Source organism: Phragmites australis, chromosome 24 (genome assembly GCF_958298935.1).
Source record: "Phragmites australis chromosome 24, lpPhrAust1.1, whole genome shotgun sequence".
NCBI lineage: Eukaryota > Viridiplantae > Streptophyta > Magnoliopsida > Poales > Poaceae > Phragmites > Phragmites australis.
Genome location: NC_084944.1, coordinates 14305358 through 14331847, shown reverse-complemented (window position 1 = coordinate 14331847; position 26490 = coordinate 14305358). Strand labels below are relative to the sequence as shown.

The 26490-nt window shown below is 44.8% G+C and overlaps 1 pseudogene; it reads right to left on the bottom strand.

The window, feature by feature from the left end:
* Positions 1-649: 649 nt before the first annotated feature.
* LOC133907201 (uncharacterized) lies at positions 650-25940 on the bottom strand (annotated as a pseudogene).
* Positions 25941-26490: the final 550 nt, after the last annotated feature.

Genomic DNA, 26490 nt, shown 5'->3' with positions numbered 1-26490 from the left:
CAGAAAGCCGGGGAAGTCCGATGTTTGGATCGTGCGGGAGCACAAAGATCATTTTGGCGCTTGGATACATAGACAAGTGATGGATAAGTAGATAGAGTGTGCTCAGTTGAATGCTTGGGAGACGACTAGCGGCTGGAGCAGGTGCTGAAGATGCAGCTGGCAACTGAAGGCCGGTGTGCTGGAATAGGAAAGAGAACAAGTGAGCATTGTTCTCTCGGTCTTTTTGAAGCCCTGAGAACATGGCCTGCTGCTGCTGGTGAAGCGACTGTAAGAAAACCATCTATTACTCCTGCTGGCGAATCATGTCGGCTTGAAGCTTCGCCTGCATCTTTGCCTGTGCTGCAAGTTGTTGCTCGATCTGCTACTACTAAACAATTTGCTGCTACTGCATCTGCTCAAGAATCAGGGCAAGCTCTGAAGGCTGTGCAGGAGGGGGCACAGGAGGAGCAGCCTGAGAAGATCGTTCTGCCTTGGCATCATGTGACCTAGCGACCGGAGAAAAGTACTCAATGTCGTTTGAGTCCAAATCGCTGTCCACATTGAAGATATACTAAGGAAGCTCTGCCTCGGCCTCTTCTATGGCCTGGTCCCCTACTGCTGCACTCTCTTGCTCATCAACTGGGATCATCTCCTAAGCGTGAACCATGGCTCACTGACCATGGCATTTGTCTGTAAGAGCCGAAGGAGCATACTCCTTGAAGCGCGTGGGGGACTCCTCATTGGTCTCGAGGAACTCGGGATATCGTATGGAGTGAGCAAGCAAATGTGATATGAAGTGCATGTACGACTGTTGTCTAGCCAAAGACATCCCCTCTGCTATGGCATCCTCAATCTCACACAAGCTCAGATCCATGATGTCAAAACGACGGTGAGTGAGGATAGACAGAATCAACCACTGCTGCAGGCTGGTGATGGCCTCTCTGTAGCTGATCCTCAGCAGCAAACTACGTCTCAAGGCCATGTGGACGGCCTTTGCTACAGGTGTCAGCATATCTGGCAGTCGCAATGAACCTGGAGGGAAGGGTTGTCTAAAGAGCGACCTGATCTCCTCATCGGTGGGGAAGATGCCACCAACCAAAGGACAGCAAGGGGACTCGGCGTTCGGATGAACGACCTTGTGCAGATACTTGGAACTCGCTTGAACCCCTAGAGCCTCAAGCAGACTGTTCCGATATAACATGAAAGTCTCTCCCTAGAACATGAACTGAATGAAGTTCCTGTCTGGTGCAATCCACACTGTGGCGTAGAACACTCTGACCAAGTCTACATATCTATCGATGTTAGTGAGCAGAGATGGAAGTCTAGGGAAGGCGTCAATGTGCTGCCTCACATCTACTCCCCCTGCAGCTGATTGCATATAGCGCCAGTTGAGCGTCTTATGCTGGCTCAAACTGATCTTCTTCCTAAGATAGGAGTGGAAGAAGCTCGCCTACAGAACTGTGTAGAACCTAGGATCAATTCCATCATCCCTGACCCCAGGAAACCACTCCTCGACTAACACAAAACGCAGCTTCTTAATCCTCGAGGACTTATACGAAGTCACATCTATCAATCTGACCTCTGACCTCTGCCTCTGCCTGTGGCTGCTCTGTCTGCTGATGCTCTGACTGCTCCTCGGCCACCTCAACTGGCTTTGGCTCCGGACGAGCCCTCTTCCGGCTACCTGACTAGACGAAAGGCGTCAATCCCAACCTCCCGGTAGGACGGGTATGGGTGGACCGACGTAGAGTAGAAGAGTCATCGCGGATCACGAAACCCCGCTGGGTGTCTACTGCCTCAGTTAATGCAATGGCTCTATCCCACTCCTTCTGAGCCTTTGATTTCTTCTTTGGCTTCTCAACGGCCATGCCCTTGCCAGTGTCAGTGCACTCACGACCCATCTGACAGATAGATAGATGGTAACAAGATGACGAATAAATTGGTTATAAGATTTGCAAGAAATTGACCCAAAACTTAATCCTAAGCAAGAAATTAGGAGAATTTTGATGAACATGCTAAGGATTAAAGTTTGCGGCAGGGAAATGATCTATTTCAAAGGATATGACTTTAGTTTGAATGAATTGCTCAAAATGCATATGAATTTGGGGCAAATTTGCATGATATAGACAAAATAGATCATTTCCCTGCCCTAACACATGATCAATGTAAAGGATATGGTTCTACTTTCAGCAATCGATCAAAAATTTGCTCGGATGTGGCTAGAATTTGAGTGAAATGAGCAAATTTTGAATGTAATTATCTGGAATTTGAAAGATTTGAGCAATTAAGCACATATACAAAAGAACATGCCCTCAAATTGCATGGAATTGAACAAATTGAAGGGAATTTGCATTGAATTCATCAAAAATTGGTCAAATTTGCCTCAAAATTAATCTAGGGTTTGCAATATGGAGCGATTTGACCGATATTGCGCTCACCATGTTCAAGAGGAGGAAGGAGAATCCGGAGAGGGAAGCTCAGAGGCAGGAGAGGAGCTGGAGACGTCGGCGGCAAGCTCGAGCATGACGACGGCGCCCGGGAGAGCAGGTGACAGCGGCGATAATGGTTGCGGTGGAGCAATGGTGAGCAGGTGGTGGCGAGAGGTTGGGGACGGTGATTAGGCGAGTACAGGCGGCGCGCGCAAGTGAAAGACTGAGAGGGGTTGGCTGAGAACGAAACTAAATATGATAGGTGATGCTGAGTACTGAGCACCGGACATATTTTTTTCCAGAGAGCATATCAAAATAGAGCTGGGACCTATTTCGAACATCGGATGTTTCAGTGATGTCCCACTGAACATCGGACACATGCACCGGACGAAATTCAGAACTATTGATTTTTGCTGCCACTGACTTAACACCGGAAGGTTCAGTCCTGGATCCTTTGCAACCACTGGACCTTTTCTGACTTGAACATGCACTTTCACACACCGGGTTATCCGCTGGTTCTGATTTGCACAACAGATATACGCAATGGATCTTTTCAGGGATAACTTAGATGACTCAAAGAGCACTGGATGATCCGCTGAGGAAAAAGAAGGAAGCACTGGATCATCCGGTGAGAAGAGAATGATCCTGCTCTCACTAGATTAAGACTTTAAATTAACTAGGACATGACACAATAGGCATTAAGCATTTATGTCTTTATAATCACACTCATAGAGGTGTATAACAAGTGCATGAAAGTAAACAAGAGTTCAAGCTATATGGCATGTGAATGCATAGCATAAAATAAATCTATCTTGTCATATTACTTCCCTTCTCAAGCTTCTTCATGGTGAACCCTTCAACATACCTTGAGAGAAATTAGGGGACCACCATCTCAAAGAAAACCCATGTTCACCACTATCTTGAAAAGGTTAGACAAGCACTATCAAGAATGCATCTATATGACAAGGCATCACATGACGTTAGAAGTATCAATCACGTTCAACTCACTTCGCAATATACAAAAGATGGCTTCATCTAGAGATTTTGTGAAGATATCCGCCAATTAATCTTCTGACCTTACACCACTAAGAGATATATCACCATTAGCCACATGGTCTCTAAGGAAGTGATGGCGAATATCAATGTGCTTTGTGCGAGAGTTTTGAACGGGATCGTTTGCAATTTTTACGGCACTCTCATTATCACAAAGGAGTGGAACCTTCTCTGGATGATCACCAAAGTCTAACAAGGTTTGTTTCATATAATGGATTTGAGCACAACATGCTCTGACGGCTATGTATTTGGCTTCCCCAGTGGACAAAGTTACCGAGTGAAACTAGGGATCGCCCTAGCAAGTGGCACCCACCTGTAGTACTCTCACGATCCACACGACATCCGGCTAAGTCTGAATCCGAGTAACCCAAGAGTATGAAATTAGCACCTTTCGGGTACCACAAGCCTATGTTAGGTGTATGTTTTAGGTATCTAAGGATTCTTTTAACCGCGCTAAGATGCGATTCCTTAGGATTAGCTTGAAAGTGAGCGCACATGCAAACACTAAACATAATATTGGGCCTAGATGTGATAAGGTAAAGAAGTCACCCAATCATAGAATGATAAAGCTTTTGGTCAACCGGTTTACCTGTTTTATCCAAGTCGAGATATCCATTCGTAGGCATTAGAGTCTTAGCTGGCTTGCAATCATCCATTTTGAACTTCTTGAGGATGTCCCTTGTGTACTTCTCTTGATGGATGAACATCCCTTCCTTCATTTGCTTGACTTGAAATCCAAGGAAGTAGTTAGCTCACCAATCATCGACATCTCAAACTCTCTAGATATCATGTCACCAAATTCCTTGCAAAACTCTTTATTTGTTAAACCAAAAATTATATCATCAACATAAATTTAACATAAGAAAAGCACTTTGTCGATGATCTTTGTGAACAATGTAGTGTCCACCCTCCCGATCTTGAAGCTTGGTTGATGAGGAAGTCACGTAGGCGTTCATACCAAGCTCTTGGGGCTTTTTTGAGTCCGTAAAGCGTCTTGTGCAACCTATACACATGATTAGAATATCTAGGATCTTCAAAACTAGGGGGTTGTTCAACCTATACACAAGTTCATTAATGAAGCCATTTAAGAATGCATTCTTCACATCCATTTGATAAAGCTTAATGTTATGATGTAAAACGAATGTAAGAAGGATATAGATGGCCTCAAGTCTTGCCACGGAAGCAGATGTTTCGCCAAAACCTTGCGCGACGAGTCTTGCCTTGTTGTGTACCACCATACCATGTTTATCTTACTTGTTGCGGAAGACCCACTAGGTTCCAATCAGATTCTTGTCTTGAGGCCTCTCTTCAAGAACCCATACTTCATTGAGGGTGAAGTTGTTGAGTTCTTCTTGCATAGCCATCACCAAATCCGGATCCTTCAGAGCCTCATCTACAGGTGTGGGTTCCAAACAATAGACAAATGAGTAATATTCACAAAATAAAGCATATTGACGAGAGAGAGTTTGTACTCCCTTATATGGACTCCTAATGATCAAGTCAATGGGGTGATCCTTGAAAAAATGCGTACGCTTCACTTGTGGTTCTTGAGGTGTATCTTGCGGTGGTGCAACATCTTGAGCTTGATCTTAAGCTTCCTCTTGAGAGATATGGACATAATGTGATGGAAGTAGTTGATCATCCTTGTCCTCATCTTCATCACCTTGGGGCGCCATGGAGGTATGTGGAGTGGAAGTAGAACGTATATCTTCATCATCCACCTTAGGCTTGATGTCTCCAATTGCTATATTCTTCATTGCATCTCTCAAGGGTTTATAACCTACATCATCACATGAAAGACCTTCCCCTTGGGAATACTCAATATGCTTTGGAGTTAGATACATAACCAAAAAGAAAACCAATATCACCACATTTTTCAAACTTGTCTAGGCGTTCTCTTTTCTTGTAGATAAAGCACTTACACCTGAACACCCGAAAGTAGGAGATATTGGGTTTCCTCCCAATGAGAAGCTCATATGGTGTCCTCTTCAATAGTCGGTGGAGATAGACTCTACTTGATGCATGGCACGCCGTGTTGATTGCTTCCGCCCAAATCTTTTTCGGCGTACCATACTTATCCAACATTGCTCTTGCAAGAGTGATCAAGGTCTTGTTCTTTCTCTCCACCACACCATTTTGTTGAGCGGTGTAGGTTGATGACAACTCATACTTGATGCCTCTATCATCACAATACTTGTCAACATTAGTATTCTTGAACTCCATCCTGTGGTCACTCTGGATTTTCACAATTGTGGTCTCAAACTCATTTTGAGCCATCTTCACGAACATCTTGAAGATCCCAATGGTCTTTGCTCTTGTCATCTAAAAAGAATGTCCAAGTCTATCTTGTATAATCATCAACAATGACAAGGCAATAGAGATTACCACAAAGATTTTTGTAGGTAGTTTGCCCAAAGAGGTCCATGTGTAGTAGCTCCAAGGGTCTTGATGTAGACATCATGGACTTGTATGGATGAGGGCTTGCAACTTATTTCCCCGCTGGACAAGCGCTATACAACTTGTCCTTCTCGAATACGACATCCTTCAAACCAACTACCATTCAATTTTTGAACACCTTCTTTAGTTGCTCATTCCAATTTTTGCAACTCGACGATGCCAAAGCCAACTCATAGATGTCTTGGTGAAGAGGCATATAGTCAAGCTAGCTTTAGTAGAGGAAAAGTCCATAAGATAGATATATCCATATCTAAAGCCTTTAAAAATTAGATCATTATGCTTCATGCAAGTTACGATAACATCAACATCACTAAATAAGCATGTGAAGCCTAAATCATATAGTTGAACTACGGAAAATAAATTAATGCTAAGCGACTCTACTAAAAGAACATTGAAAATAAAGAGATCATTCGAGATTGCTATCTTACCCAAACCTACCACATTTGCATTAGAATTATTACCAAAGGTGACTTTGTCATGATCACTCACATTATCTTCTAGTGACATGAACATCTTTATATTGCCGGTCATATGTTGTGTACATCCACTATCAAGCGCCCAATGCTTTTGACCAGCTTTGTAGTTCACCTACACAAATGGGATCAAGCTTTTTTTAGGTACCAACCAAGTTTGGTACCCTTCATGTCAGACACAAGAGCTTTAAGCACCCAAATTTGCTAAGAAAGCTTGCCCTTAGCTTGAGTTCTAATGAATTTTACCATAATTTTACCACTCTTAAGCTTATGCAATAACAAATGATGATCATTGAAAGTAGACTTATATTTAAAAGGCAAAGTAGGAAGGGGTCTAGTAGGAATTGGACACTCCCTCGTGTGGTGACCAGTGACTTGGCAATGTTGGCAATATGAACCAACTTCCTTGATGCACAATTCTTGATCTCCAGTGTCTTCATGAGCTTATCCATCGGGTTAGGGAAGCATCCAAGGCCTCTCTTGTTGTAGTACAATGCATTCTTTATGAGACTTTCCTTGTGCTTATACTCCTTAGTCAACAGGACCACACATGACTTTAGACTTGCAATCTCTTTTCAAGCTCTTGCTCCCTTGCGTGGTTAGTCTTAGAAGGTGATATATTATCATATGAAGAGAAGCATGGTATATCAAGAAGATTATCACAAGAAATAGATGCATTGACCTTAACAACATCAATAGTAGTCAATTCATTCAAGCTAGGATCCATGGCATCATAAGCTAACTCAAGTTCTTGATATTTGCATTTCAGGTCAACATGCTCATGTTTTAGCTGCTTGTTACTAGACTCAAGAGACTTGCTAGAAGAAACTACTTCATCATGTTTCTTAAGCACATCATTGTATTTAGCAAGCAACTCATCATGACTAGAACTAAGCATAGAATTAGCATTTTCAGGAGACTTGATTTTAGCCTTTTGTTTCTTGATGATAGTAGCATAGTCATTCATAAGCTTAGATAGATTGTTAGGAGAAATACCATCATCATCACTACTAGCATCTTCCTCACTTCTCACCTTGTTGTTGGAGCAAGAGATCGTCTTGCCCCAGCAAGTACGGTGAGAGTTTCTTATAAGGAGGAGACTTATGCTTAGAGATAAAGTTTGAGAGGAAGGAACATCACGAATGTATTGATAGTAAAAATATGGACCGGGCTAGGGGGAATATCACAGGAAAACTTTGTGATTAGGCTCTTCTGTGCTGTGTTTAGTGGGCTCCTTCCTTTTTTTCTCTCCCCTTCCAGGTGACCACGACCCCTTATTTATAAGGTAGTACGTAGCTTAGTGTACAAGTTATCACGATGTAGAAATATCTAGGATCTGGCCAAATTATTGGACCTTATCTTGGACCTTTTACCCTACATAGAAGATAAATATCTATTGTGGTAACTATTTGGGTGCCTGCCCCCTGAGGGGTGATTTGATTGCCAATTACGGCCCAGCGCCGCTCTGTCGAGGGTGTAAGGACAACGTGCATCATGTTAGGGTGTCAGGATAAGCACCACTTGCACCGACATTAATCACCCGTCAACTCGCGTCAGGTCGGCTGCAGAGGGGTGTCCTTTCTTCCCTAATATTATCTCCAGAGGCTGGCTGCGTCTTTAGGCTTTGGAAGGCCGCATGGGCACTAGAGGGGTGGCCCGAAGGGGTCCGCAGCCTCTGAGGATAAGGCCTCCTACTGAGTTCGAAGACCGAAGCCTCTAGGGGAACTTGCCGTAGCTTCGAGTTTTCGGAAGGTCATGTACGTGCCGGAGAGGCGGCCCGAAGGGGTCTGGAGCCTCTAGGGGTAAGGCCTCCTATTGAGTCTGGAGGCTAAAGGCACTGGAGGGACCTTTGATAGTGATCGTCAACCATTATCCTCAGGCTGGTCTATTTTTCCCTAACAGTACCCCCTCATTCTCTGGCCTTGATGTTCGGAGAGGTGAGAGGATGTAGAGAAAAACCAACTCCAGCTTGGGTTGGTAGCATGAATACCCGAAGGCTATCCCTGTCCCCGAGGAGTATTTTGGTGGAAACTGCTGGCGTTGACGGTGAAGCTCAATGCTGATGGTGCAGTGGTGATGGCGGCACACCCTGGGGTTATGCTGAGGTTGGAGGTGCAGCCGGCATCGAAGTCAGAGTCAAAGACCGAAGATGTATTAGCAGAGGAGGTACGTTCCGGAGCCTGTTGGAGTTGGAGTATGCGGTATCGGGACTCGAGGCCGGAGGGGTGTCAATGGAGGTGATGCATTCCAAGGTCCATGCTGAGGCCAATTTAGATTCTTCAGACTATTTTGTTGATGGGTCTGCTCGCCATTTTAGTTTGTCAGTGTGGGGGATCACGTGTGGGATCAGGGAATCCCTACGTTTGCCCGTTTGAGGATGGTAGGATGGGATGTGTCACAAGTACATTTCTAACTGGATAATGCATGGGTTCGTCTAGGGTCTTGTGCCCACGCCCTTGGTAGGCGTCGAAAGGGGTCTAGGTCATTAATGTGATGGGACATTCGCGCGAGAAAATGAGAAGTTGCCGTGGGATGTTGCCATGTGTCAGTGGGATGACCGGGATATGGGCACGTGCCTCTAGATATTAATGATGGACGCCATAGAGCATTGTCGAGTTGATTCTGCTTATCTTCCTGGGCGGATGTGGCCACTCGCTCGGGTATAAAGCGGGGGTCATCCGACTGGATCTATCATCGCCCCATGAGCGAACACTTAACTTGTCTTTGAATATGGCATCGTCTTCCTCCCCATCATCTTCGGAAACATTGATGATCTCGACTACTTCTACTGGGGCTAGGCCGTTTCGGCCACCGGTGGTGGCGCCGGTGGCCGTCTGACTTTCGTCCCTACGGGGCGGACATCTGCCTATTGACCGTACCCAACCCTTGGTTCGGGAGACCATGCCTATCGAGATCATCGATATTTTCAATGATAATGCGGGGATCGAATGGGATCTCCTGCGGAGAGAGAGTGACGAGGAGGAGTGGATTTTAGCGGCAAGGGCTGGGAAGAAGCGGGAGGAGGGCCCAACGGTGGCTGCTTCTGTTTCTTCCTCGTCTTCTGACATCTCGAGGGTCGGCTATTGCATCAGCTTCTGTGGTGGCAGGCCGTGGATATACACCGCTCCATATGCGGCCCCTGCAGGGATCCGTAGGAGGTGAAGGTGGCCTTCGGGGGGGCCGTTTGACTATGGCCCTACCGTGGGTCATAGTTGTCTTTTGCCACCTTGTACTCTTTCTCCCCCTCGTTTGCACTCTCAGAGTTTGCCTCCTTAGCAGCAGCCTTGTATTGTTTGCTTCTTTGTACACGTCCTCCGGATGCATGATTTGTTTAATAATATAATTTGGACTCTTGGGGGCGATTGCATCTCTTTTTGGGCCGAAGTGTGAGGGGGTCCTTTGAGCAGGGGACCGCGTGTCTGTATGCCTTCGTGCCTTCGAGCCACTTTTCCTCGTCCCCTTTGTAAGCAATGGCTAGTTTTTTGGAGGACTGATATGCCGAGCCTTCACATAGATCATCGCTGGTTTCATTCCTTCTGGGGGAGAGGTGGCCTTGGGAATTTGACGGTGGTGGATACGCAGGGTAACTAAGGAGGTCCAGGCGAAGTGGTGGCAACCTCGTTGTTTCTGGTTATCGCATGCTCCTCGGGCTTGGCGCTGGTAGGGCCTTCTTCCAAATTTGTTCTAGATTTCTGACCTAGCAAAGCCAATCTGGAACCTTGGGAGATAAGGTCCGGAGGTGGTCTTCGTCCCTTTTGGCCGCTGCCCGACTCCGGAGGTAATTCGCCTGGAGCATAGCAATGGCGTGTCGGAGGCGAAGTCGAAGGCTAGATGGGAGTGGTGGTCCTCGATCCTCTTGGCCCTTAGCCACTGCCCGGCTCCAGAGGTAATCCACTCGGAGCCTGGAAACAGCGTGTCGGAGGCGAAGCAGAAGGCCAGACAGGAGAGGTAGTCCTCAACCCCCTCGGCCCTTAGCCGCTGCCTAGCTCCGGAGGTAATCCGCTCAGAGCCTGGCGACGGCGTGTTGGAGGCGAAGCCAAATGCTAGATGGGAGAGGTGGTCCTTAACCCCCTCCGCCCTTAGCCGTTGCCTGGCTCTTGCAACAACCAGCTGGGGATACCATACTATTTCCCGTGCCACGTAGAGTGGGCTCTTACTTATTGTTAGCATGACCTTCATAAAACGACGTATGAATTGTGTCTCTAGATGAGACTATAGGGTAGTGACTTTACCTGTTACCATATATGTCTAAGTCATGCGAGCCATACCTCTTCGGTCTGTTGGTTGCACCTATCAGGGTCTAGTGGGCTTCATATCCCTTAGGCACGGAGGTGCTTGCCCTCAAGATGCCACGAGATTTTGTCCGATAGTTTTTTTGGAACCTCTCCGTCTGGCGGAGGTTTTGTGAGACTATTTGGTGGATGTTTTTGTAAGACGCTCTGCCTCGCGAAGGTTTGTGGAAGTCTCTCCGTTTCTGATGGAGCTTTTGCAAGACTGTTTGGCTAAGGTTTTTTTTTAAGACGCTCTGCCTCGTTGATTTTCGGAAGTCTCTTCGTTTTTGCCGGGGCTTTGTAAGACCTTCCGCTTTGTCAGAGGTTTGGTAGGACTCTCCATTTTTGCTGGAGGTTTTGTAAAGGGCTCTCCGTTTTTGCAGGTGATTTTCTAGGACTCTCCACTTTTGTCGAAGGTTTAGTAGGACTCTCCGCCTTTGCCGGAGGTTTTGTGAAGGGCTCTCTGTTTTTGCCGTAGGTTTGGTAGGATTCTCTGTCTTTGCCGGAGGTTTTGTAAAGGGCACTCCATTTTTGCTAGAGGTTTTGTAGGACTTTCTACTTTTGCCGGAGGTTTTGTGTCCTCTGGTAAGACTCTTCGTTTTTGTATCCTTTCATAAGACTCTTCCTTTTTGGCGGAGGTTTTGTATCCTTTTGTAAGACTCTCCGTTTTTGCTAGAGATTTTGTATCCTTTTGTAAGACTCTCCGTTTTTGCCGGAGGTTTTGTATTATTTTTCCATTTTTGCTGAAGGTTTTGTATCCTTTTGTAAGACTCTCCGTTTTTGCCGGAGGTTTTGTATTATTTTTCCATCTTTGCTGAAGGTTTTGTATCCTTTTGTAAGACTCTCCGTTTTTGCCAAAGGTTTTATATCCTTTTGTAAGACTCTCCATTTTTGCCGGAGGTTTTGTATCCCCCTCGGCATGTATTAATGCTGAAGGCTCTACACACTACCGGGGCTACGCAATACCTTACAGGAAACCTAGGCAGCCTTGCCTTCCAGGTGACCTAGGCATGCTACACCCGCAGCGTGAAGGCTCGTCGTGCTCCCAAGGAAACGCCCCGGATGCAACGCAACACTATCCACCAAGGGTGTGCCCTGGTGCGTGGCATTTATACGACCAAAGCTGCGCAATGCTTTCCAGGAAATCTTAGGCTTGATGCCCTCACGGTGACCTAGGCATGCTACGCTCGGGGTATATAAGCATGTCGTGCAACAAGGATTCCTTGCGACAGCATTTCTCAGAGCATCGCATCCTCACATCAAGGTAATCCCAAGATATGTGGCGTCCACACTACCGAGGTTGTGCAATGCCTTTCAGGACACCTTGGCATAATCTGCCCTTTGGGTGACCTAGGCATGCTGTTCTGCTGCAGGTGTGTGGGCTCCACTGCCTAACAGGGCAAAGCTTACCCTCCGGGAAACCTTTTCAGGTGAATTTAGGTTTAGGCAAGCAATGCCTATAGGTGCATAGGCATGTCACGCCTCCCGAAGAAATCTGTTGGGGGTGCCGCAACTACATTACCAAGGAAGTCCCTTGATAACCAGCATCTACACACTATCGAGGCTATGCAACGCCTTCCAGGAATCCTAGGCTTGATGCCTTCGCTGTGACCTAGGCTTGTTGTGCCAGCGGTGTGCAGGCATGTCGTGCAATGAGAATTCTTTGGGACAGCATTCCTTAGAGCACTGCATCACCAACCGGGGTCATCCCCTAGGGCGTGGCTTCGACACTACCGAAGCTATGCAATGCCTTCCAGGACACCCTGGCAAAATCTGCCCTCTGGGTGACCTAGGCATGCAGCGCAACTACAAGCATGGGTATTGCATGGTTACATTACTAGTTAAGTTTTGCAGTCTACTGTTGGCAACAAGGAGCTAATTGCACTATATGATATAGGTAGGTCATATGACTACTCATAACTCATGTCAAAGGAAGATGTAACTTAAGTTCTACTGCTAAACAGGGACATAATCTAGATCTACCATTTTACCCAATGGCTATCTGTTGTGAAAGCTTCTAGCAGTAAGGTTGGAGGTCTCCAATATATTTTTATCGTACTATACGAAAGATAGACCAGCTGGGTAAACTATCTATAGATAATAGTGGGTGTACCTTTGCCAGAATAAAGCTTCTATTATGAGGCTTGAAAGCCTCAAAGACTACGGCTAGGCCGAGAGAGATGGGCCTTGACCCCCTCGGCCCTTAGCCGTTGCCCGGCTCCAGAGGTAATCCACCCGGAGCCTAGCGACGGAGTATCAGAGGCGAAGTCAAAGGCTAGGCGGGAGAGGAGGTGCTCGACACCCTTGGCCCTTAGCTATCGCCCGGCTCCGGGGGTAACCCGTCCAGAGCTTGACGACGATGTGTCAAAGGAGAAGCCAAAGGCCAGGTGGGAGAGGTGGTCCTCGACCCCCTCAGCCCTTAGTCGTTGCTTGGCTCTGAGGGTAACCCGTTCGGAGCCCGGTGATGGCGTGCCAAAGGAGAAGCCGATGGCTAGGAGTGAGAGGTGGTCCTCGACCCCCTAGGCCTTTAACCGCTACCCGGCTCCGGAGGTGATTCGCCCGGAGCCAGGTGGCACCGTTCTCTGACTCAGTCCTCGTCGCTAGGATATTGCACTGTTGGTAGCAGAGTTGACGGCGATGGAGCGGGTCAGAGGGCCAGGGATCTACCCGGGAGCTTACCACAGGCCTCCGACCCTTCTGTCGTCCTTCGCTGGTTCCCTCCATGGCCAGGTATTCTGCTTGTCTTTTGAGGTAGTCTTCCCGGATGGTCGTGATGATTCGGCAGTCGTTGGTGTTGTGGCGGCGCCCTGGTCCATGTAGGATACACTCGTATGCTTCCTGTGGTACCAGAGCTTTTGGCTAACGTTGAGGTCGCTGCCAGGGACCGTGTGGCCCGAAGCCTGTGATTTCCTTAGGGCCTCTTTTCCTTCGGGGAGACCATCGGGGTCGTTTGGTGAACCGATTCTCAAAGCCGGGGTGTCTTCGATTGTGCCTCCCTAGACGAGGCGGACTTGGGGTTCCCCACGTGCGGTTGGCGTCACGAGGGCTGCATGGGAGGTGTTGGTAGTGTCTGCACACTCTGGAGCATTGCGCCTCTTCGGAACCATCCTTTGCCAGGGGGCCCGAGGAGGACGCTGGGTGGACAGATTATCCGAAGGTGTTGGCTCACCTGGGGCGTCCCAGGTGCTGTCGAAGGAGATACCTTGGGACCAAGTCCATCGGGAACATTCTGGGGTTCGACCGCCTAGAACCACCGGAAGGTGGCGTACTTGGTTGCGACCTTGGCTCCAAGCTGTTTGGAGTTTCTGTACTGACCCAAGGTTCTGGGTCCGTCAAGGTCGGATGAACGCTGTCCCATACGACAGTGAGGTTAGAGGGTATACGGGATGTGCACAGCTGAGACAACCAGATATATGGTTGCATGGTTGCAACGGTGGATATGGCGGCTAGCGCATTGGTAGTTTTTCTGGTGCATCCCTACCTCTCTTTGGCACTTCTGTGTTCGTGTCCCCATGGATGGTGCCACTGTTGGAGCAAGAGTTCGTCTTGCCCCAGCAAGTACGTCGAGAGTTTCTTCTATGGAGGGAGACTCAAGCTTGGAGATGAAATTTGAGAGGAAGGAACACCATGAATGTATTGATAGTAAAAATATGGACCGGGCTAGGGGGAATATCACACAGAAACTTTGTGATTAGGCTCGTCTATGCTGTATTGAGCAGGCTCGTTCCTTTTTTTCTCAACCATCCAGGTGACCACGACGCCCTATTTATAAGGTAGTACGTAGCTTACTGTACAAGTTATCACGATGTACAAATATCTAGCACCTGGTCGAATTACTGGACCTTATACTGGATAACTACCTTTTTACCCTACATAGAAAATAAATATCTACCGTGGTAACTATTTTGGTGCCTGCCCTCTGAGGGGTGAGTCGTTTGCCAATTACGCCCCTGCGGTGCTATTCTGGGGTGTCAAGATGACTTGCATCGTGTTGGGGTGTCAGGATAAGCACCACTTGCATCGCATTAATTGCCCGTCACCTTGCGTCAAGTCGGCTGCAGTGGGGTGTTCCTTCTTCCCTAATATTATCTCCGGAGACTGGCTGCGTCTTTAGGCTTCGGAAGGTCGCATGGGCACCAGAGGGGCGGCCCGAAGCGGTCTGCAGCCTCCGTGGATAAGTACTCCTGCTGAGTTCAGAGCATGAAGGCTCTGGGGGAACTTACTATAGCTTCGAGTCTTCAGAGGGCCATGTACATGCCGGAGATACGGCCCGAAGGGGTCCACAGCCTCTGGGGGTAAGGTCTCCTGCTGAGTCCGGAGGACAAAGGCACTGGAGGGACCTTTGATAGCGATCGCCAACCATTATCCTCAGGCTAGTCTATTTTCCCCCAACATAAAAAGGATTTGAGCACAACATGCTCTGGCGGCTATGTATTCAGCTTCCATGGTGGACAGGGCTACCGAGTTTTGCTTTTTAGAACTCCATGAAACTAAGGATCACCCTAGCAAGTGGCACCAACCCATAGTACTGTTACGATCCGCATGTTATCTGGCAAAGTCCGAATCCGAGTAACCCAATAGTAAGAAACTAGCACCTTTCGGGTACCATAAGCCTATGTTAGGTGTATGCTTTAGGTATCTAAGGATTCTTTTAATCACGCTAAGATACGATTTCTTAGGATTAGCTTGAAAGCAAGCACATATGCATACACTACACATAATATCGGGCCTAGATGCGGTAAGGTAAAGAAGTGACCCAATCATAGAACGATAAAGCTTTTGGTCAACCGGTTTACCCATTTCATCCAAGTCGAGATGTCCATTCGTAGGCATTGGAGTCTTGATTGGCTTGCAATCATCCATCATGAACTTTTGAGGGTGTCCCTCGTGTACTTCTCTTGATGGATGAACGACCATTCCTTCAATTGCTTGACTTGAAATCCAGGGAAGTAGTTGAGGTCGCCAATCATCGACATCTCGAACTCTCTAGACATCATATCACGAAATTCCTTCCAAAACTCTTTGTTAGTTGAACCAAAAATTATATCATCAACATAAATTTGACATAAGAAAAGCTCTTTGTCAATGATCTTTGTGAATAATATAGTGTCCACCCTCCTGATCTTGAATCCTTGGTTAATGAGTAAGTCACGTAGGCATTTATACCAAGCTCTTGGGGCTTGCTTGAGTCCATAAGGCGGCTTGTGCAACCTATACGCATGATTAGGATATCTAGGATCTTTGAAACTGGGGGGTTGTTCAACATGAACAAGTTCATTAATGAAGCCATCTAAGAATGCACTTTTCACATCCATTTGATAAAGCTTAATGTTATGATGTGAAGCAAATGCAAGAAGGATACGGATGGCCTCAAGCCTTGCCACGGGAGAAAATGTTTCACCAAAATCCAAACCTTCTACTTGTGCAAAACCTTATGCGATGAGTCTTGCCTTGTTGCGTACCATCATACCATGTTCATCTTGCTTGTTGTGGAAGATCCACTTTGTTCCAATCACATTCTTGTCTTGAGTCCTCTCCTCAAGAATCCATACTTTAATGTGGGTGAAGTTCTTCTTGCATAGCCATCACCCAATCCAGGTCCTTAAGGGCCTTATCTACATGTGTGGGTTCCAAACAAAAGACAAACGAGTAATGTTCACAAAATAAAGCATATTAACGAGAGTGATTTTGTACTCCCCTAGATGGACTCCCAATGATCAAGTCAATGGGGTGATCCTTGAAAAAAAATGTGTATGCTTCATTTGTGGTTCCTAAGGTGTATCTTGCGGTGGTGCAACATCTTGAGCTCGATCTTGAGCTTCCTCTTGAGAGATATGGACATCTTGTGATGGAAGTAGTTGATCATCCTGGTCCTCATCTTCAACATGTGGGGGTGCCATGGAGGTGTGTGGAGTGGAAGTAGAACGTACATCTTCATCATTCACCTTAGGCTTGATATCCCCAATTATCATATTCATTACTTCTCTCAAGGGTTCATAACCTATATCATCACATGAAAGACCTTTCCCTTGGGAGCCATTAGATTCATCAAACTCCACATCACATGTTTTTTCAACAAAACTAGTAGCATTGTTGAATACTCGATATGCTTTGGAGTTAGATGCATAACCAACAAAAAACCAATATCACAATATTTTTCAAACTTGCCTAGGCGTTCTCTTTTCTTGTAGATAAAGCACCTACACCCGAGCACTCTGAAGTAGGAGATATTGGGTTTCCTCCCAATGAGAAACTCATATGATGTCTTCTTCAATAGTCGGTGGAGATAGACTCTATTTGATGCATGGCATGCCGTGTCGACTGCTTCCGCCCAAAACTTTTTCGTCGTACCATACCCATCCAACATTGCTCTTGCAAGAGTGATCAAGGTCTTGCTCTTTCTCTCCACCATGCCATTTTGTTGAGGGCTGTAGGTTGATGAGAACTCATGCTTGATGCCTCTATCATCACAATACTCGTCAACTTGAGTATTCTTGAACTCTGTCCCGTTGTCACTCCGGATCTTCACAATTGTGGCCTCAAACTCATTTTGAGCCATCTTCATGAACTTTTTGAAGATCCCAACGGTCTTGCTCTTGTCATCTAAAAAGAATGTCCAAGTGTATCTTGTATAATCATCAACAATGACAAGGCAATGGAGATTACAACCAAGACTTTTATAGATAGTTGGTCTGAAAAGGTCCATGTGTAGTAGCTCCAAAGGTCTTAATGTAGACATCATGAACTTGTATGGATGAGGGCTTGCAACTTGTTTCCCCACTTGCTAAGCGCTACACAACTTGTCCTTCTCGAATATGACATCTTTCAAACCAACTACCATTCCATTTTTGAACACCTTCTTGAGTTGACTCATTCCAATGTGTGCAAGTCGACGATGCTAAAACCAACCCATAAATGTATTGATGAAGAGGCATGTAGTCAAGTTAGCTTCATTAGAGGAAAAGTTGACAAGATAGATATATCCATGTCTAAAGCCTTTAAATATTAGATCATTATGATTCTTGCAAGTTATGACAACATCAACATCACTAAATTAGCATGTGAAGCCTAAATCACATAGTTGAGCTATAGAACGCAAATTAAAGCTAAGCGAATCTACTAAAAGAATCTTGTAAATAGAGAGATCATTGGAGATTGCTATCTTACCCAAATCTACCACATATTCCTTAGAATTATCACCAAAGGTGACTTTGTCATGATCGCCCATATTATCTTCTAGTGTGGTGAACATCTTTACATTGCCGGTCATATGTTGTGTACATCCACTATCAAGCATCCAATACTTTTCACCGGCTTTGTAGTTGACCTATACACATGGGATCAAGCTTTTTGTTTAGGTACTCAACCAAGTTTGATACCTTTCATGTGAGACACAAGAGCTTTAGGCACCCAAAGTTGCCTAGTAAGCTTGCCCTTAGCTTGTGTTCTAATTAATTTTGCCATAATTTTACCACTCTTAAGTTTATGCAATAAGAAATAATGATCATTGAAAGTAGACTTGTATTTAGAAGGCAAAGTAGGAAGGGGTCAAGTAGGAATTAGACACTCCCTCGTGTGGTGACCGGTGACTTGGCAATGTTGGCAATATAAACCAACTTCCTTGATGAAACAATTCTTGATCTCCGGTGTCTTGGTAAGCTTTTACACAGGGATGGGGGAAGCATCCAAGGGCTCTCTTGTTGTAGTACAATGCATTTTTCATGAGAATTTTCTTGTGCTTATACTCCTACTTAGTCAACCGGGACACACATGACTTGAGACTTGCAATCTCATTTTCAAGCTCTTACTTCTTTGCATGGTTAGTCTTAGAAGATGATATATTATCACATGAAAAGGAGCATGGCATATCAAGAAGAGCATCACAAGAAGTAGATGCATTGACCTTAAAAACATCAATAGTAGTCAATTCATTCAATCTAGTATCATTGGCATCATAAGCTAACTCAAGTTCTTGATATTTGTATTTTAAGTCAACATGCTCAAGTTTTAGCTGCTTATTACTAGCCTCAAAAGACTTGCTAGAAGCAACTACTTCATCATATTTTTTAAGCACATCATTGTATTTAGCAAGCAACTCATCATGACTAGAACTAAGTATAGAATTAGCATTTTCAAGAGACTTGATTTTAGCCTTTTGTTTCTTGATGATAGTAGCATAGTCATTCATGAGCTTAGATAGATCGTTAGGAGAAAGACCATCATCATCACTACTAGCATCTTCCTCACTACTCACCTTGTTGTTACCTTTTGCCATGAGGCTCATAGGTGGTGGAGGTAAAGGTGGGTCATCATTGGCGATGGTTAGGCCTGCCAAGTTGTTGTCTTCATCATCACTTGAATCATCACTTGAGCTTTCTTCGAGACCCATTCACCAACAATATAGGTCTTGCGGCCTCCACCCTTTTTATTGAAGAGCTTCTTCTTCCTCTTGTCTTGATTATTCTTCTTGTCCTTGTCCCCATCCTTAATTATATCAATCTTCTTGGACTTGTTTTTGTTTATCTTGTCAAGATGAGGGTAATCATATGACATGTGGCCAAGATTACCACAATTGTAGCACTTCTTCTTTTCTCCGTCATCGAACTTGTCAAATTTTCTTGGATGAAATTTGTTCTTCTTAGGGTCATAGTTGTAGCCCTTCTTTTTGAATTTGGATATCATTCTTGTGGTTCTTGTCATAAGGAGAGCAAGCTCAGTATCGGAGTCATCATCATCATCATCATCTTCATTGCCTTCACTTGATGATGAAAAATTCTTCTTCTTCTTCTTGTCAATCATCTTCGCCTTGAGAGCAAGATTCTTCTTGGATGAGCACTCTTGGTCTCCAAACAAGAACATCTCATGGGCACATATTTTCCCAATGGCGTCGATGACGGTCATGTCATTGATGTCCCTTTCATTAAGAAGAGAGATGACAATGTTATATTCTGGATTTGGAAGCACCATCAAGATCCTAAGAATTACATCTCCTTCGGACAATTGAGTGAGTTCAATAGAATTAATTTCTTCCATAAGCAAATTCATTCTAGAATACATATCATTGCATAACCCATTTGGAAGCATCTTGAATTGATTAAGAGCATACATAAGCATATGATATCTTTCTTCACGAATTCTTCTAGAACCCTAATGAATTTTACAAAGAGCGGTCCAAATCGTATGAGCGAATTTCTTGCTCCTAACTCTAGAGAAAACTTTTGGCCTTAGCATACTACCTAACTTGTTGTTCGGTAAAAGATTGATCAAACCCAATGAAGGCGTCTAGCCAAACTTCGGGGGAAATAGCCTAAACATAGCTCGTCATGCGAACTTTCCAATAGGCGAAGTTCTTTCCCTCGAAATTTGGCACGCTACTTCCACTCCCCAGGGCCATTTGATGAGCACACGTCTATGGATCACGTGTGACGAGTAGTTGAGGCCCGATCTTCTCGAAGGATCCGTGATCTTGATAACTATCGCTGCGTGACCTGGTGAAGAGGCAGTGCACCGCGAGTCTGCAAACGCGACGAACTACCGAGACAATCACCCTTCCACGTACCGACGAAATAGCCCACGCAATCACGCCGTGTAGACGTGAAGGCACAAACTGGATGAACCGCAGTTCGGCGTTCTACAACTCCCTCAGGAATCGAAAGAACAAGTTTGCAAGCCTCTCAAGACTCACGTTAAAAGAAAAACTCAAAGAGTTTGTATTTCTGAAGTGGCAGTCAAAAAAAAGATCCCCTCGTCATCTATTACATGGATATATATAGCACTAGTGGAGTTTTCAGTTTGGATAAAATAAATGAGAACATGCAGTGGGAAGTCGTAGCTCTCCTTCTATTAATAGCCTGGCCTAATGGAACTCTTTGGATGGTTGGTATTCTTCTGCATGCTTGTACGTGTGTGAACAGCAACCTGGTTGCTGACTGCTTTCCTAACTCACGAATTTATTTGCTTTGCACATCCACGACTGATCTGCATGGTAGCTGAATGGTCCATCCTCTCTATGCACGTCCAGGCTCCTTAGTCCATATATTTGGAGGGCAGAAACCATCATCATCCCATGCCCGTTCGTGCACTCCATCATTCCTAAGAACATTAAAACAAGTACTCAAAAGCATAGGCTCATTCAAAATAATCTGATTATTTAACACAAGGTTAGCGTTCACCTGAGAATGCATTTCCTTCTCCAATTGTTTGGTTCTGCGCCTTGTAATTGGACCCACTATATCAGATGCAGTTTCATTAGGAGGTGGAGAAGAGTGGATGCTAGGGATGTCCTCATTAGCCTCCCCCTCTTGAGAAGGAGTCGTCCTCGACTCAGACTCACCAACAAATGGAAACAAATCTTTGACATTGAATGTTGTACTCACATTGGAATATTCAGGGGGAAGCTCAATTTTGTAAGCATTATCATTTATCTTTTGGAGAACCTGGAATGGACCATCACCCCGAGGGGATAACTTACTCTTGCGTTGTTGGGGAAATCGATCCTTGCGTAGATGCAACCACACGAGGTCACCGGGCTGGAATGTAACTTTCTTCTTACCCTTGTTCGCTTGTTTTGCATACTGTGCAGATTTCTTCTCGATATTCCTTCTTGTGTCATCATGTAGCTTCTTAATAAATTCTGATCTCTTTGCTGCATCGAAGTTAACTTGTTCCTGTAATGGTAAAGGCAAAAGATCCATGGGTGTATGTGGTTTAAAACCATAAACAATTTCAAATGGACAAAAATTTGTTGTTGAATGGACTGCCCTGTTATAAGCAAATTCAACATGTGGAAGGCAGTCTTCCCACATCTTCAGATTCTTTTTCAGCACAGCACGCAGCATTGTAGATAAGGTACGGTTGACAACTTCAGTTTGCCCATCAGTTTGTGGGTGACAAGTGGTGGAAAATAACAACTTCGTGCCAAGTTTACCCCATAATGTCTTCCAAAAATAGCTTAGAAATTTTGTATCCCGGTCTGAAACAATAGTCTTCGACACTCCATGTAAACGAACTATCTCCCTGAAAAACAAGTCAGCAACGTGTGAAGCATCATCGCTCTTATGACATGGAATAAAATGTGCCATCTTAGAGAAGCGATCAACAACAACAAAAATAGAATCCCTCCCCCTTTGAGACCGAGGTAACCCCAGAATAAAATCCATGGATATATCTTCCCAAGGTATATTTGGAATTGGTAATGGAGTATAGAGACCATGGGGATTAAGGCGGGACTTAGCTTTCAAGCAGGTTATGCAGCGCTCAACATGTCGCTGGACATCACGTCTCATATGTGGCCAAAAGAAATGATCAGAAAGCATGTCCAATGTCTTTTTGACACCAAAATGACCAGCTAACCCACCAGCATGTGCTTCCTGCAAAAGAACATTACGAATCGAGCAAGCTGGAATGCATAGTTTGTTAGTCCGAAATAAGAATCCATCATGCATGTAGAATTTATCCCATCCTTTTCCAGCAATGCAATTAGAGAAAGGTTCTTTAAAATCAGAGTCATCAGCATAAAGTGTTTTAATTGATTCCAAACCAAGCACTTTTTGTATCTAGTTGTGTAACCAAAACACATCTTCTTGACAAAGCATCTGCAACAATGTTATCTTTACCACGCTTATGTTTTACAACATAGGGGAATGTTTCAATGAACTCAATCCATTTCGCATGTCGACGGTTCAGTTTGCCTTGGCTTTTGAGATATTTCAAAGCTTCGTGATCAGAATGGATTACAAATTCTTTAGGTAATAAATAATGTTGCCAAACTTCCAAAACTCGAACTAAGGCATAAAGCTCTTTGTCATAGACAGAGTAGTTCAGATGTGGACCATTTAACTTTTCAGAAAAGTAGGCAACAAGTTTACCTTCTTGAAGTAGGACACCTCCTATGCCAATACCACTTGCATCACATTCGATCTCAAAGGTCTTACCAAAATCTGGTAGTTGTAGCAGCGGTGCTTCACAAAGCTTTCTTTTCAGCTCGTTGAAGGCTTGGTCTTGTTCATGTCCCCACTTGAATGGAACATCCTTCTTTGTGAGATTGTTAAGGGGTGCAGCGATGGTGCTGAAATCTTTAACAAATCGCCGGTAGAAACCTGTAAGACCATGGAAACTTCGAACTTGGCTCACATTTGCAGGTGTAGGCCAATATTTTATCGCTTTAATCTTCTCTTCATCAACCTGAATGCCATCTGCAGTTACAACAAAACCAAGAAAAACAACACGATCTATGCAAAAGGTGCACTTAGCAATATTTCCATACAATTTCTCTGCTCTCAAAACAGCAAGGACTTCACAGATATGAACAAGATGTTCATCAAATGATTTACTATAGATCAGGATATCATCAAAATAAACAACCACAAATTTTCCAATGAAAGCTCTTAAAACATGATTCATTAAGCGCATAAAAGTTGAAGGAGCATTCGTCAAACCAAAGGGCATCACAAGCCATTCATATAGACCAAATTTAGTCTTAAATGTTGTCTTCCATTCATCACCAATTTTCATGCGAATTTGGTGATAGCCGCTACGTAAATCGATCTTGGTGAAAATAGTTGAGCCACTCAATTCATCTAACATGTCATCAAGCCTTGGAATGGGATGGTGATATCTAACAGTTATAGCATTGATAGCACGACAATCAACACACATGCGCCAAGACCCATCTTTCTTTGGGACCAAAAGAACTGGAACAGCACATGGTGATAAGGATTCACGAACATACCCTTTGTCCAAAAGCTCTTTAATCTGTCGCTGAATTTCTTTTGTTTCTTCGGGATTGGTGCGGTAGGCTGGACGATTTGGAAGAGAAGCACCAGGTACCAAATCAATTTGGTGCTCAATGCCGCGGATGGGAGGAAGTCCAGCCGGCACCTCATCGGGAAAAACGTCCTCAAAGTCCTGTAATAAATGAAGAACAACACTAGGCAGCGACAAAGGTAAGTCGTTAGTTGAAAATAGGACCTCCTTGTGCAGGAGCACAAAGAATGGGGTTGTGGTGTTCCTCACTTCTCTCAAATCACTCTTGCTCACAAATAAACACTCATTTTGTCGTGGCAGTTTTGTATTTGCATGAGGCTTTATGTGGCTGGATGGTTTAGGAGTCTCTCCCTTACTATTTTTGTGGGTCTCACATAGTGTTCTTTTCTCACTCTCCTCTCTTTTCATGCGAGCAACATCAGAAGAATATATTTCTTCTGGAGATAATGGAACAAGAACCACCTTCTTGTCTTTGTGAATAAATGTGTATTTGTTGGACCGACCAAAATGCACCGAATCCACATCAAATTGCCATGGACGACCCAGAAGTAAGTGGCATGCTTGCATAGGAACAATATCACAGTCAACCTCGCCATGATAGTCACCAATTGAGAATGACAAGCGGACCATGGACGAAACCTTCACTGTCCCTGAATTATTCAACCATTGCATATGATACGGGTGCGGATGGCGACGTGTTTGCAGGCCAAGCTTCTCAACAAGCAGAGCACTAACAATATTGTTGCAGCTCCCACCATCAATTATGAATCTGCACACCTGTCCTTTCACTTTGCATCGTGATTGAAACAAATTATGGCGCTGCCCTTGCTCAGCAGCAACTAATTGAATCGAAAGAACTCGCCGAACCACCAAAGAATGATCTAGTGTACTCACAGTATAAGCACTTGAGGTGGAATTAGTAGCAGGCTCAAATGGACAATCTTGTCATGAAAAACTAGAAGCCTCCAAATCATTGTAATCAGCAAGCAACTCGTCAAAATCAGCATTAGTGATCTCTTCTGGATGCGGAGGAACAACAGCTTGGGATATGTCATCTTGAGCAAAATCTTGAATAGACTGAATGGCCAAACAATTCAAGCCCAGCTCATATTCACCATCCTCTGCTTTATACTCACAAGTGTCAATAGTATCATCTGCAAATGCTATGGTATTAGGCTCGTCCTCCTCTTCACTCTGAGAGTCATAAGAACCGTCAGCAAGTGCTATAATAGCACGCCTATTGGGGCATTCAGCTTGCTTATGCCCATGACCACCACACTTAAAACACTCAATCTTACTTGTCTTCCTTTGGGCTGCTGCATTAGAGGAGTTGGACTGATTGGAACTCACAGCTTTGCCTTTCGCATCAAATTGTTTGGCGGAAGATGAAACAGAACGAGGAGCTCCACGAGATGAAGGTGTGTGCGTCGCAGATCCTTGCTGTTGTGAATGGTGCCATGGAGTAGAACTGTTATGAGATGAAAATGAAACACTATTTTTATAAGACACAGCAAGCTGCCTTTCTGCCCTTTTTGCAAAATGAACTAATTCTGTTAGATTTGTGTAGTTAGTCATATCCACTTTATCAGCAATTGATTTATTTAGGCCAACCAAGAAACGAGCCATCAACGACTCCTCATCTTCAGTGATCCCTGTACGAAGTAGGCACATCTCCATTTCTTGATAATATTCATCCACATTACGATTACCTTGCAGAGCCGTTTCAGCCTCAAATGAAGCTCACGAGAGTAATATGCAGGAACAAAACGACGCCTCATTTCTCGCTTCATTTCCTCCCAAGTAATATGATCTTGTCCAACACGACGTAATTCAGCACGGACTTGATTCCACCAAGTGATGGCATAACCTGTGAACTCAATAGCAGCAAGTTTTGCCTTCTTTTCAGGAGCATAATCATATAAATCAAAGATCTGATCAACCTTGGTCTCCCATTGAAAATAATCATCAGCATTCTCCTTGCCATTGAATTTAGGAATAGACACTTTAACCTTGCCCAAACTGTCATCATCACGACGACGATCAGGAGCAACACGACGTCGTTCATGATGGCCATAATTGCCACCATGTCGGTGGTCATCTAGGTCACCAAACATTCCTCCACCATCATCATCAGAATCTGCATCATAATCTTGAGCACCTCCAACAGGAATGCACCGCGCACGACCAAACATGTGGTGCCGAACATTATCAGCATCGTTATTGCCCAATCTATTACCCTGGCCGCGACCAGCAGCGCCACGTCCACGGCCAGCAGCTCGACGTGCCGCCTCAGCTTGAAGACGTGCAGCTTCACCCTCCAATGCAGCAGCGGCAGCATCATCAAAATCGGCATCATTTTGTGGAAACTCCGCTTCAGTTTGCACTTGGTGCTGGAGGGTTTGCAGCTGCTCCATCAATTGGTTCATTTGAGTTCGTAACTGCTGGAATTCCTCCATTGATACAGCAGCACCGGTGTTGGTTCGAGACCCATTTGCATCATCATTTCCTGCCATATTAGTAGAGGCAACAATATAGGACAATAGAAATATGTGGAATATATGTGGAGTCACTCCTCACCGCTTACTGAACAAGTTCTTTCTCTTCCTGAAAGGTCAAGAACCGGGGCAGCAATCTGCAGTGGAAGAGTGATTGTACCAGAGATGACGGTGCAACAGCTCACAATGCTTTGAGTGGAATTTGGTGGGGTAAAAAAAAATAAGTGCAGAGCGCTGAAAAGTAGTGATGCAAAATCGAATAATAATCCAAAAGAGAAACACAAGTCTAAGTTGCTGATCACAAAGAAAAACAGGTGGAAAGGAAAGGAGCAAGGTAAAAGAAGTGGATGGAAGGAAACAATTGGCACCAATCGAACTGCTGCTCAAGCCCCTTTTTTTTGTTTTTTTTTTAACTGACCCACTCTTTTCCTGTCTTTCTTTCGACTTATATTGTTTTTTTTTTGTACTTTTTGACAAATACAGCACAAAACTGTCAATTAAGGGTGGCGCAGCATAAGAAACAAGAATTCCGGTGCAGAATGTGTGGCTGATGTGGAAGCAAGCAAGG